Source organism: Procambarus clarkii, chromosome 59 (genome assembly GCF_040958095.1).
Source record: "Procambarus clarkii isolate CNS0578487 chromosome 59, FALCON_Pclarkii_2.0, whole genome shotgun sequence".
Classification (NCBI taxonomy): domain Eukaryota; kingdom Metazoa; phylum Arthropoda; class Malacostraca; order Decapoda; family Cambaridae; genus Procambarus; species Procambarus clarkii.
Window position 1 is genome coordinate 822,506 of NC_091208.1, and position 13,448 is coordinate 835,953.

Below are 13,448 nucleotides of genomic sequence, written 5' to 3' on the forward strand. Positions count from 1 at the left end.
GAGGCTCATGAGAGAGATGCAGGAGTTCAAGAGAGGGATGCAGAGGCTCAAGAAAGGGATGAAGAGGCTTAAGAAAGTGATGCAGAGGCTCAAAATAGGGATGAAGAGGCTTAAGAGGGTGATGCAGAGAGTGACGCAGAGGCTCAAGAGATTGATGCAGGGGCACAAAAGATTGATGCAGATGCTCAAGAGAGGGATGCAGAGGATGAAGAGAGTGATGCAGAGGCTGAAGAGAGTGTTGCAGAGGCTCAAGAGAGGGATGCAGAAAAATCAATGTGTTTTCATTAGAATTAACTAAATAATATAGTGATACTATATGAAATAGTATCGAAAGAGAGGGATGCAGAAAAATCAATGTGTTTTCATTAGAATTAACTAAATAATATAGTGATACTATATGAAATAGTATCGAAATATTGGTAAAAATGAATATATTTTCGTAATATCGAACTACATGAAAACGTGAAAAAAGTCACTTTTTAACCATATTTGAGGATTTTAACTTCAAATCAAAGAGCGAGGTTTCGTGTTATTTAGATCCAAGAAAAGACATATGACAATATTGTTTCCAATACAAACGATAAAAATCAATGTGTTTTCATTAGAATTAACTAAAATGTTTCTGATTTTTCCGTTTATATTACCAATGGAAGATGTACACGAAAGCGCTCTATTCTGGCTGAAACGTCGATATATGCAATAAAAACAGAACTTCTCCCCTTTTCAATATCTTACTCAGTATGTTAACGAGAAACAAATAGTTGATTGAAAATGAAGTATTTAAGGTTATTATCTAATCAATTATGTGTTTGCATCATTGCTTAAAATGCAATATTATGCGAAATTCTGAGATTTGAAGGCCAAATCATATATCGTGATACTACATGAAATAGTATCGAAATATTGGTAAAAATGAATATATTTACGTAATATCGAACTACATGAAAAACGTGAAAAAAGTCACTTTTTAACCATATTTGAGGATTTTAACTTAAAATCAAAGAGCGAGGTTTCGTGGTTTTTAGATCCAAGAAAAGACATATGACAATGTTGTTTCCAATACAAACGATAAAAATCAATGTGTTTTCATTAGAATTAACTAAAATGTTCCTGACTTTCCGTTTATATTACCGATGGAAGATGTACACGAAAACCGCTCTATTCTGGCTGAAACGTCGATATATGCAATAAAAACAGAACTTCTCCCCTTTTCAATATCTTACTCAGTATTTTAACGAGAAACAAATAGTTGATTAAAAATGAAGTGTTTAAGGTTATTATTTAATCAATTATGTGTTTGCATCATTTTTATCGTATATATAATGAATTAATACCTATAGACTGAAAATTCACAAAAAAGTGGAAAAACGGCAAAATATTGCCTAATTCGATGATATTTTGTTTAAATCACATAAAGGAAATGGAGATGATATACTTCAAAATATTGCAAAATTCGATGATTTTTCGTACGAAACAAAAGGCAAGAAAACTTGCTTAAAATGCAATATTATGCGAAATTCTGAAATTTGAAGGCCAAATCACATATCGTGATACTACATGAAATAGTATCGAAATATTGGTAAAAATGAATATATTTACGTAATATCGAACTACATGAAAAACGCGAAAAAAAGTCATTTTTTAACAATATTTGAGGATTTTAACTTCAAATCATAGATTGAGGTTTCGTATTATTTAGATCTAAGAAAAGACATATGACAATGTTGTTTCCAATACAAATGATAAAAAAACAATGTGTTTTCATTAGAATTAACTAAAATGTTCTAGATTTTCCGTTTATTTTACCGATGGAAGATGTACACGAAAACCGCTCTATTCCGGCTGAAACGTCGATATATGCAATAAAAACAGAACTTCTCCCCTTTTCAATATCTTACTCAACATTTTAACGAGAAACAAATAGTTGATTGAAAATGAAGTATTTAAGGTTATTATCTAATCAATTATGTGTTTGCATAATTTTTATCGTATATATAATGAATTAATACCCATAAACTGAAAATTCACAAAAACGTGGAAAAACGGCAAAATATTGCCTAATTCGATGATATTTTGTTTTAATCACATAAACGAAAAGGGGATGATAAACGTCAAATATTGCTAAATTCGATGTTTTTTCGTACGAAACAAAATGCAAGAAAACTTGCTTAAATTACAATATTATGAGAAATTCTGAGATTTGAAGGCAAAATCATATATCGTGATACAACATGAAATAGTATCGAAATATTGGTAAAAATGAATATATTTACGTAATATCAAACTACATGAAAAACGTGAAATAAATCACTATTTTACCATATTTGAGGATTTTAACTTCATTTCATAGAGCGAGCTTTCGTATTATTTAGATCCAAGTAATGACATATGACAATGTTGTTTCCAATACAAATGATAAAAATCAATGTGTTTTCATTAGAATTAACTAAAATGTTCCTGATTTTCCGTTTATAATACCGATGGAAGGTTACACGAAAACCGCTCTATTCCGGCTGAAACGTCGATATATGCAATAAAAACAGAACTTCGCCCCTTTTCAATATCTTATAACGAGAAACAAATAGTTGATTGAAAAAGAAGTATTTAATGTTATTATCTAATCAATTATGTGTTTGCATCATTTTTATCGTTTATATAATGAATTAATACCCATTGAATGAAAATTCACAAAAACGTGGAAAAACGACAAATTATTACCTAATTCGATGATATTTTGTTTAAATCACATAAAGGAAAAGGAGATGATACACGTCAAAATAATGCAAAATTCGATGATTTTTCGTACGAAACAAAATGCAAGAAAACTTGCTTAAAATGCAATATTATGCGAAATTCTGAGAATTTAAGGCCAAATCACATAGCGTGATACTACATGAAATAGTATCGAAATTTTGGTAAAAATGAATATATTTACGTAGTATCAAACTACATGATTAACGTGAAAAAGTCACTATTTTACCATATTTGAGGATTTTAACTTCAAATCATAGAGCGAGGTTTCGTATTATTTAGATCCAAGAAAAGACATATGACAATGTTGTTTCCAATACAAATGATAAAAATCAATGTGTTTTCATTAGAATTAACTAAAATGTTGCTGATTTTCCGTTTATATTACCGATGGAAGATGTACACGTAAAACCGCTCTATTCCGGCTGAAACGTCGATATATGCAATAAAACCCGAACTTCTCCCCTTTTCAATATCTTACTCGGTATTTTAACGAGAAACAAATAGATGATTGAAAATGAAGTATTTAAGGTTATTATCTAATCAATTATGTGTGTGCATCATTTTTATCGTATATATAATGAATTAATACCCATAGACTGAAAATTCACAAAAACGTAGAAAAACGGCAAAATATTGCCTAATTCGATGATATTTTGTTTAAATCACATAAAGGAAAAGGAGATGATATACGTCAAAATATTGCAAAATTTGATGATTTTTCGTACGAAATAAAATGCAAGAAAACTGGCTTAAAATGCAATATTATGCGAAATTCTGAGATTTGAAAGCCAAGTCACATATCGTGATACTACATGAAATAGTATCGAAATATTGGTAAAAATTAATATATTTACGTAATATCAAACTACATGAAAAACCTGAAAAATGTCACTATTTAACCATATTTGAGGATTTTAACTTCAAATCATAGAGCGAGGATTCATATTATTTAGATCTAAGAAAAGAGATATGAAAATGTTGTTTCAAATACAAATGATAAAACCGATGTGTTTTCATTAGAACTAACTAAAATGTTCTTGATTTTCCGTTTATATTACCGATGGAAGATGTACAAGTAAAACCGCTCTAATCCAGCTGAAACGTCGATATATGCAATAAAAACCGAACTTCTCCCCTTTTCAATATCCTACTCAGTATTTTAACGAGAAACAAATGGTTGATTGAAAATGAAGTATTTAAGGTTAATTTCTAATCAATTATGTGTTTACATCATTTTTATCGTATATTTAATGAATTAATAACATTAAACTGAAAATTCACAAAAACGTGGAAAAACGGCAAAATATTGCCTAATTCGATGATATTTTGTTTAAATCACATAAAGGAAAAGGAGATGATACACGTCCAAATATTGCAAAATTCGATGATTTTTCGTACGAAACAAAATGCAAGAAAACTTGCATAAAATGCAATATTATGCGACATTCTGAGATTTGAAGGCCAAACCACATATCGTGATACTACATGAAATAGTATCGAAATATTGGTAAAAATGAATATATTTACGTAATATCGAACTACATGAAAAACGTGAAAAAAGTCACTTTTTAACCATATTTGAGGATTTTAACTTCAAATCAAAGAGTGAGGTTTCGTGTTATTTAGATCCAAGAAAAGACATATGACAATGTTGTTTCCAATACAAACGATAAAAATCAATGTGTTTTCATTAGAATTAACTAAAATGTTCCTGATTTTCCATTTATATTACCAATGAAGATCTACACGAAAACCGCTCTATTCTGGCTGAAACGTCGATATATGCAATAAAAACAGAACTTCTCCCCTTTTCAATATCTTACTCAGTATTTTACCGATAAACAAATAGTTGATTAAAAATGATGTATTTAAGGTTATTATTTAATCAATTATGTGTTTGCATCATTTTTATCGTATATATAATGAATTAATACCTATAGACTGAAAATTCACAAAAACGTGGAAAAACGGCAAAATATTGCCTAATTCGATGATATTTTGTTTAAATCACATAAAGGAAATGGAGATGATATACTTCAAAATATTGCAAAATTCGATGATTTTTCATACGAAACAAAAGGCAAGAAAACTTGCTTAAAATACAATATTATGCGAAATTCTGAAAATTGAAGGCCAATTCACATATCGTGATACTACATGAAATAGTATCGAAATATTGGTAAAAATTAATATATTTACGTAATATCGAACTACATGAAAAACGTGAAAAAAAAGAAATTTTTTAACCATATTTGAGGATTTTAACTTCAAATCATAGAGCGAGGTTTCGTATTATTTAGATCTAACAAAAGACAGATGACAATGTTGTTTCCAATACAAACGATAAAAATCAATGTGTTTTCATTAGAAATAACTAAAATGTTCCTGTTTTTCCGTTTATATTTCCGATGGAAGATGTACATGAAAACCGCTCTATTCCGGCTGAAACGTCGATATATGCAATAAAAACAGAACTTCTCCTTTTTTCAATATCTTACCCAGTATTTTAACGAGAAACAAATAATTGATTGAAAATGAAGTATTTAAGGTTATTATCTAATCAATTATGTGTTTGCATCATTTTTATCGTATATATAATGAATGAACCCATAAACAGAAAATTCACAAAAACGTGGAAAAACGGTAAAATATTGCCTAATTCGATGATATTTTGTTTGAATCACATAAAGGAAAAGGGGATGACCAATGTCAAAATATTGCTAAATTCGCTGATTTTTCGTACGAAACAAAAATGCAAGGAAACTTGCTTAAAATGCCATATTATGCGAAAATCTGAGATTTGAAGGCCAAATCACATATCGTGATTCTACATGAAATAGTATCGAAATATTGGTAAAAATGAATATATTTACGTAATATCAAACTACATGAAAAACGTGAAAAAGTCACTATTTCACCATATTTGAGGATTTTAACTTCAAATCATAGAGCGAGGTTTCGTATTATTTCGATCCAAGAAAAGACATATGACAATGTTGTTTCCAATACAAATGATAAAACCAATGTGTTTTCATTAGAATTAACTAAAATGTTCTTGATTTTCCGATTATACTACCGACGGAAGATGTACAAGTAAAACCGCTCTAATCCGGCTGAAACGTCGATATATGCAATAAAAACCGAACTTCTCCCCTTTTCAATATCCTACTCAGTATTTTAACGAGAAACAAATGGTTGATTGAAAATGAAGTATTTAAGGTTAATTTCTAATCGATTTTGTGTTTGCATCATTTTTATCGTATATTTAATGAATTAATAACATTAAACTGAAAATTAACAAAAACGAGGAAAAACGGCAAAATTTTGCTTAATTCGATGATATTTTGTTTAAATCACATAAAGGAAAAGGGGATGATAAACGTCAAAATATGGCTATATTCGATGATTTTTCGTAAGAAACAAAATGGAAGAAAACTTGCTTAAAATGCAATATTATGCGAAATTCTGAGATATTAAAGCCAAATCATATATCGTGATACTACATGAAATAGTATCGAAATATTGGTAAAAATGAATATATTTACGTAATATCAAACTACACGAAAAACGTGAAAAAAGTCACTATTTAGATCCAAGAAAAGACCTAGGACAATGTTGTTTCCAATACAAATGATAAAAATCAATGTGTACATGAAAACCGCTCTATTCCGGCTTAAAGGTCGATATATGCAATTAAAACTGAACTTCTCCCCTTTTTAATATCTTACTCAGAATTTTAACAAGAAACAAATAGTTGATTGAAAATGAAGTATTTAAGGTTATTATCTAATCAATTATGTGTTTGCATCATTTTTATCATATATATAATGAATTAATACCAATAAACTGAAAATTCACAAAAACTTGGAAAAACGGCAAAATATTACCTAATTCGATGATATTTTGTTTAAATCACATAAAGGAAAAGGGGATCATAAACGTCAAAATATTGCAAAATTCGATGATTTTTCGTACGAATCAAAATGCAAGAAAACTTCCATAAAATGCAATATTATGCGAAATTCTGAGATTTAAAGGACAAATCACATATCGTGATACTACATGAAATAGTATCGAAATATTGGTAAAAATGAATATATTTACGTAATATCAAACTACATGATTAACGTGAAAAAGTCACTATTTTACCATATTTGAGGATTTTAACTTCAAATCATAGAGCGAGGTTTCGTATTATTTAGATCCAAGAAAACACATAAGACAATGTTGTTTCCAATACAAATGATAAAAAACAATGTGTTTTCATTAGAATTAACTAAAATGTTCTTGATTTTCCGTTTATATTACCGATGGAAGATGTACACGTAATACCGCTCTAATCCGGCTGAAACTTCGATATATGCAATAAAAACCGAACTTCTCCCCATTTCAATATCTTACTCAGTATTTTAACGAGAAACAAATAAATAATTGAAAATTAAGTATTTAAGGTTATTATCTAATCAATTATGTGTTTGCATCATTTTTATCGTATATATAATGAATTAATACCCATAGACTGAAAATTCACAAAAACGTGGAAAAAACGGCAAAATATTGCCTAAAGCGATGACATTTTGTGTAAATCACATAGAGGAAAAGGAGATGATACACGTCAAAATATTGCAAAATTCGATGATTTTTCGTACGAAACAAAATGCAAGAAAACTTGCTTAAAATGCAATATTATGCGAAATTCTGAGATTTGAAGGCCAAATCACATATCGTGATACTACATGAAATAGTATCGAAATATTGGTAAAAATGAACATATTTACGTAATATCGAACTACATGAAAAACGTGAAAAAAGTCACTTTTAAACCATATTTGAGGATTTTAACTTTAAATCATAGAGTGAGTTTTCGTATTATGGGTTTCGTATCATGGGTTTATAACCCTATGGGTGGAAAAGCATCTCTTATTTTCTGTCCTACATTGTGGCTTACTGATCCTGAAACCGCTTTCATAGACTGTGATTTATAATAAACTTAAGAGTGCACTTACGAGATCAATATCAATATCACGATCATGGCGGCCCAGTGGCTTTTTTTATTCATGAGTTCCGAAGCGGTACGAGGTCGTCCTCAACCAAAGGTATGTATACTGAATCTCAGGAACAGCGGACTTGATGTGGTAATTCGTCACCTGCACCCGACTTCTCACTAGCCCTCGTTCTGCCTGATCCAGCTCGTTCTTGGCATCTGGGCTCTGCCCTTACGTCACTGTCACCCTTGGGTCTCTTAACCCAACGCAGCTGGTGCTGGGGTCACCGTAGACCCCAGCAAGACATCGGCAAAGACCCCATAGGAAAGGTGATAGTGAGGAATATCAATTAACACATGTTGTACAGCTTGTACAACCCTCGGCACCCCCTGACCTCTCACGTCCCCCTACTTGGAGATACCCTGAAATGTTACAGTATCTGCCTGTAACTGATGTACGTAATGGTGCAGCAGGCTGCAGGATAGGATAAACTAGTCAGCAGAGACAGCAGGGAGACGTCCACAGTTGGATATTTGGAATGATGAAGGAACTACAATTATGGAGACATGGCTCACTGACAGGCATCTTGAGTGATATTGAAGACGGATCTATGTAACATGGCCTGTGTGTCTGGGGGTCACTTTGGTCCGGGATAACTCTACAATCTGTTGGTGAAGAATGCTGAGGATGTGAACATTCGTAACTTCATAAAATTATTATTTTTATTCTTTAAATTGTCTTAACCTCCAATTTTTGTGATATAATGTGTGTCAATATCTGTCTTAGCCAATATGTGCTCTAATGGTAATAATGCCAGTATGTGCTCTAATGGTAATAATGCCAGTATGTGCTCTAATGGTAATAATGGCAGTATGTGCTCTAATGGTAATAATGGCAGTATGTGCTCTAATGGTAATAATGCCAGTAAGTGCTCTAATGGTAATAATGCCAGTATGTGCTCTAATGGTAATAATGCCAGTATGTGCTCTAATGGTAATAATGCCAGTATGTGCTCTAGTGGTAATAATGCCAGTATGTGCTCTAATGGTAATAATGCCAGTATGTGCTCTAGTGGTAATAATGCCAGTATGTGCTCTAATGGTAATAATGCCAGTATGTGCTCTAATGGTAATAAAGCCAATATGTGCTCTAATGGTAATAATGCCAGTAAGTGCTCTAATGGTAATAATGCCAGTAAGTGCTCTAATGGTAATAATGCCAGTAAGTGCTCTAATGGTAATAATGCCAGTAAGTGCTCTAATGGTAATAATGCCAGTAAGTGCTCTAATGGTAATAATGCCAGTAAGTGCTCTAATGGTAATAATGCCAGTAAGTGCTCTAATGGTAATAATGCCAGTAAGGGCTCTAATGGTAATAATGCCAGTAAGTGCTCTAATGGTAATAATGCCAGTAAGTGCTCTAATGGTAATAATGCCAGTATGTGCTCTAATGGTAAACTAAATTTGTCCAATACATATCACATTTCAATTTGTAAGGTAAATGTCACTATATGCACAAAAAAATAGTTTTATTTAGACTGATGTGCATCTGTTTAGTCCATCCGTCATTGTAACAAGTTGTACTGGTTGTTTTCTCCATAGTTTAAGACTCAGCGACTCAGCTGTCAGGGGCGTCCACCCACTGTGCGCTGGACACATCGTGAGAACTGGGCGTTTTCTCCTAGTGCCAAAGATGCCCTAACTGGGCGTCGCCAGCTCCTGATTGACGAAGAGCGGTGCCGGTGCCACGTGGCACAGCAAGGGAGCCAGAGCTCTGTGTTTGCCCTGGAACTTGTTGACTCACAGATAAAGATATCCGTGGCGAGAGGTACAGCTTCCGAGACATAGGAGGAAAGATAAGCGAGCAGAAGAGGCAAAGAAAAGAGAGAGAGAGAGAGAGAGAGAGAGAGAGAGAGAGAGAGAGAGAGAGAGAGAGAGAGAGAGAGAGAGAGAGAGAGAGAGAGAGAGAGAGAGAGAGAGAGAGAGAGAGAGAGAGAGAGAGAGAGAGAGAGAGAGAGAGAGAGGAGAGAGAGAGAGAGAGAGAGAGAGAGAGAGAGAGAGAGAGAGAGAGAGAGAGAGAGAGAGAGAGAGAGAGAGAGAGAGAGAGAGAGAGAGAGAGAGAGAGAGAGAGAGAGAGAGAGAGAGAGAGAGAGAGAGAGAGAGAGAGAGGAGAGAGAGAGAGAGAGAGAGAGAGAGAGAGAGAGAGAGAGAGAGAGAGAGAGAGAGAGAGAGAGAGAGAGAGAGAGAGAGAGAGGAGAGAGAGAGAGAGAGAGAGAGAGAGAGAGGAGAGAGAGAGAGAGAGAGAGAGAGAGAGAGAGAGAGAGAGAGAGAGAGAGAGGAGAGAGAGAGAGAGAGAGAGAGAGAGAGGAGAGAGAGAGAGAGAGAAGAGAGAGAGAGAGAGAAGAGAGAGGAGAGAGAGAGAGAGAAGAGAGAGAGAGAGAGAGAGAGAGAGAGAGAGAGAGGAGAGAGAGAGAGAGAGGAGAGAGGAGAGAGAGAGAGAGAGAGAGAGAGGAGAGAGAGGAGAGAGAGAGAGAGAGAGAGAGAGAGAGAGAGACGAGAGAGAGAGAGAGAGAGACAAGAGAGGAGAGAGAGAGAGAGAGAGAGAGGTGGGCCAGACCCAGCTGTCTGTGTGGTGGTGGTGGTGGGCCAGACCCAGCTGACTGGAATGGTGGTGGTGGTGGGGGCCAGACCCAGCTGTCTGTGGGTGTGGTGGTGTGGGGGCCAGACCCAGCTGTCTGTGGGTGGTGGTGGCCAGACCCAGCTGACTGTGGGTGGTGGTGGTGGGGGCCAGACCCAGCTGTCTGTGGGTGGTGGTGGTGGGGGGCCAGACCCAGCTGTCTGTGGGTGGTGGGGGGCCAGACCAGCTGTCTGTGGGTGGTGGTGGTGGGGCCAGACCCAGCTGTCTGTGGGTGGTGGTGGTGGGGGCCCAGACCAGCTGTCTGTGGGTGGTGGTGGTGGGGGGCCAGACCCAGCTGTCTGTGGGTGGTGGAGGGTAGACCAGGAGACTAGACGCCTCACAGGTTAAACAGACTTTACGGAGATCAATGTTCTCTTCCCAAGCTTGAGAAAATCAAACATATTAGCAGAGATATTTTAAAAATGCCGAAATCCACTTTTTTTCCCCCTGATAACAGTTACGTGAAATTTGTATAAGTATTATGAGGTTGTCTGAGAACAAAGCTCCAGCAGAAAGCGGGAGAGGAAGCACAGGTCTCCTCTGTGCATTACACATGCAAATACTCTGGCAAAATATACAACACTGAAGGAGTTACCACAAGATCCTCCAGGCCAGCGAAGCATCCATGAGTTTCTTGAAGATTTTCTCCGCCGGGTTTAGCTGTCACTGGTCGGGTTGACGGGTCAGAGCTGTAGTGCCATGTACCTTCTTGATACCTGGTTGATGGGGTTGTGGGAGTTCTTCTACTCCCAAAGCCCGGTCCGAGGCCAGGCTTGACTTGTGAGAGTTTGGTTCACTAGGCTGTTGCTTGCAGTGGCCCGCAGACCCACATACCAACCACCGCCCGGTTGGTCCGGCATTCCTTGGAGGAAACTATCTAGTTTCCTCTTAAAGATGTCCAAGGTTGTTCCGACAATATTTCTTCTGCTCGCTGGGATGATGTTGAACAACCGTGGACTTCTGATGTTTATACAGTTCTCTAATTGTACCAATGGCACCTCCGCTATTCACTGGTTCTATTCTGCATTTTCTTCCATATCGTTCACTCCAGTGTGTTATTTTACTGTGCAGATGTAGGACCTGGCCCTTCAGTATTTTCCACGTGTATATTATTTGATATCTCTCTAGTCGTCTTTCTAGCGAGTATATTTGGAGAGCTTTGGGACGATCCCAATAATTTAGATGCTTTATCGCGTTTATGTATCCCGTATATGTTCTCTGTACTTTCTCTATTCAGCAATCTCTCCTGCTCTGAATGGGAAAGTAAGTACTGTACTAAACAGTACTCAAGACATGACAGCACAAGTGACTTGAAGAATACAACCACTGTGATGGGATCTCTGGATTTGAAAGTTCTCGTAATCCATCCTATCATTTTTCTGGCTGCCGCAATATATGTTTGGTTATGCTCCTTAAACGTTAGATCGTCAGACATCATTATTCCAAATCCTTTACATGTTACATTCCTACTATGGGCAAATTTGATTGCGTTTTGTACCTTGTATTATGTTTAAGGTTCTCATTTTTACCGTATCCGAGTACCTGGAATTCATCACTGTTAAACATCATGTTATTTTCTGCTGCAAAGTCGAAAATTGTGTTAATATCTGCTTGTAGATTTTCAATGTCTTCAGCAGAAGTAAATTTCATGTTGATTTTTGTGTCATCTGCAAAGGATGATACGAAGCTGTGACTTGTATTTGAGTCTATATCTGATATGAGAATAAAGAAAAGCAGTGGTGCAAGGACTGTACCTTGAAGTACTGAGCTTTTAACTGCGCTTGGACTCGATTTTATATGGTTGACTGTTTCTCTTTGTGTTCTGTTCGACAGAAAACTGAGTATCTAGCGTCCTACTTTACCAGTTGTTCCCACTGACCTCATATTGTGTGCTATCACTCCATGGTCACATTTATCGAAATCCGTGTATACCACATGTGCATTCTGTTTTTGTTCTAATGCCTCAGTGATTTTGTCGTAATGGTCAAGTAGCTGTGAGAGGCATGATCTTCCTGCTCTAAATCCATGTTGGCCAGGATTGTGGAGGTCATTGGTTTCCATGAAACTAGTGACCTGACTCCTGATAACTCTCTCAAATACTTTTATTATGTGGGACGTTAGTGCAACTGGTCAATAATTCTTTGCCAATTCTTTGCTCCCTCCCTTTTAGCAGCAGCTATGTCTGCTGCTTTAAGCGCATCTGGCATCTCCCCCGTGCCCAAGCTCTTCCTCCACACTATACTGAGTGCCTGCCCTACTGGCACTTTTAGGAGTTCAAGAGAGTGATGCGAAGGCTCAAGAAAGGGATGCAGAGGCTTAAGAAAGTGTTGCAGAGGCTCAAAAAGGGATGCAGAGGCTTAGGAGAGTGATGCAGAGGTTGAAGAGAGTGCTGCAGTGGCTTAAGAGAGGGATGCAGAGGCTCAAGAGAGTAATGCAAAGGCTCATGAGAGTTGTGCAGAGGCTGCAGAGAGTGTTGCAGAGGCTTAAGAGAGGGATGTAGAGGCTCAAGAGAGGGATGCAGAGGCTTAAGAGAGTGATGAAGAGGCTGAAAAGAGTGTTGCAGAGGCATAATTGAGGGATGCAGAGGCTCAAGAGAGTGATGCAAAGGCTCAAGAGAGTGATGCAAAGGCTCAAGAGAGTGATGCAAAGGCTTAAGAGAGGGATGCAGAGGCTCAAGAGAGGGATGTAGAGGCTCAGGAGAGTGATGCAGAGGCTCAAGAGAGGGATGCAGAGGCTGAAGAGAGTGATGCAGAGGCTTAAGAGAGTGATGCAGAGGTTTAAGAGAGTGATGCAGAGGCACAAAAGAATGATGTAGAGGCTTAAGAGAGGGATGCAGAGGCTCAAGAGAATGATGAAGATGCTGAAGAGAGTGATGCAGAGGCTTAAGAGAGGGATGCAGGATCAAGAGAGTGATGCAGAGTCTTAGAAGAGGAATGCAGAGGCTGAAGAGAATGATGCAGTGGCTTAAGAGAGGGACGCAGAGGCTCAAGAGAATGATGCAGAGGCTTAGGAGAGGGATGCAGAGGCTGAAGA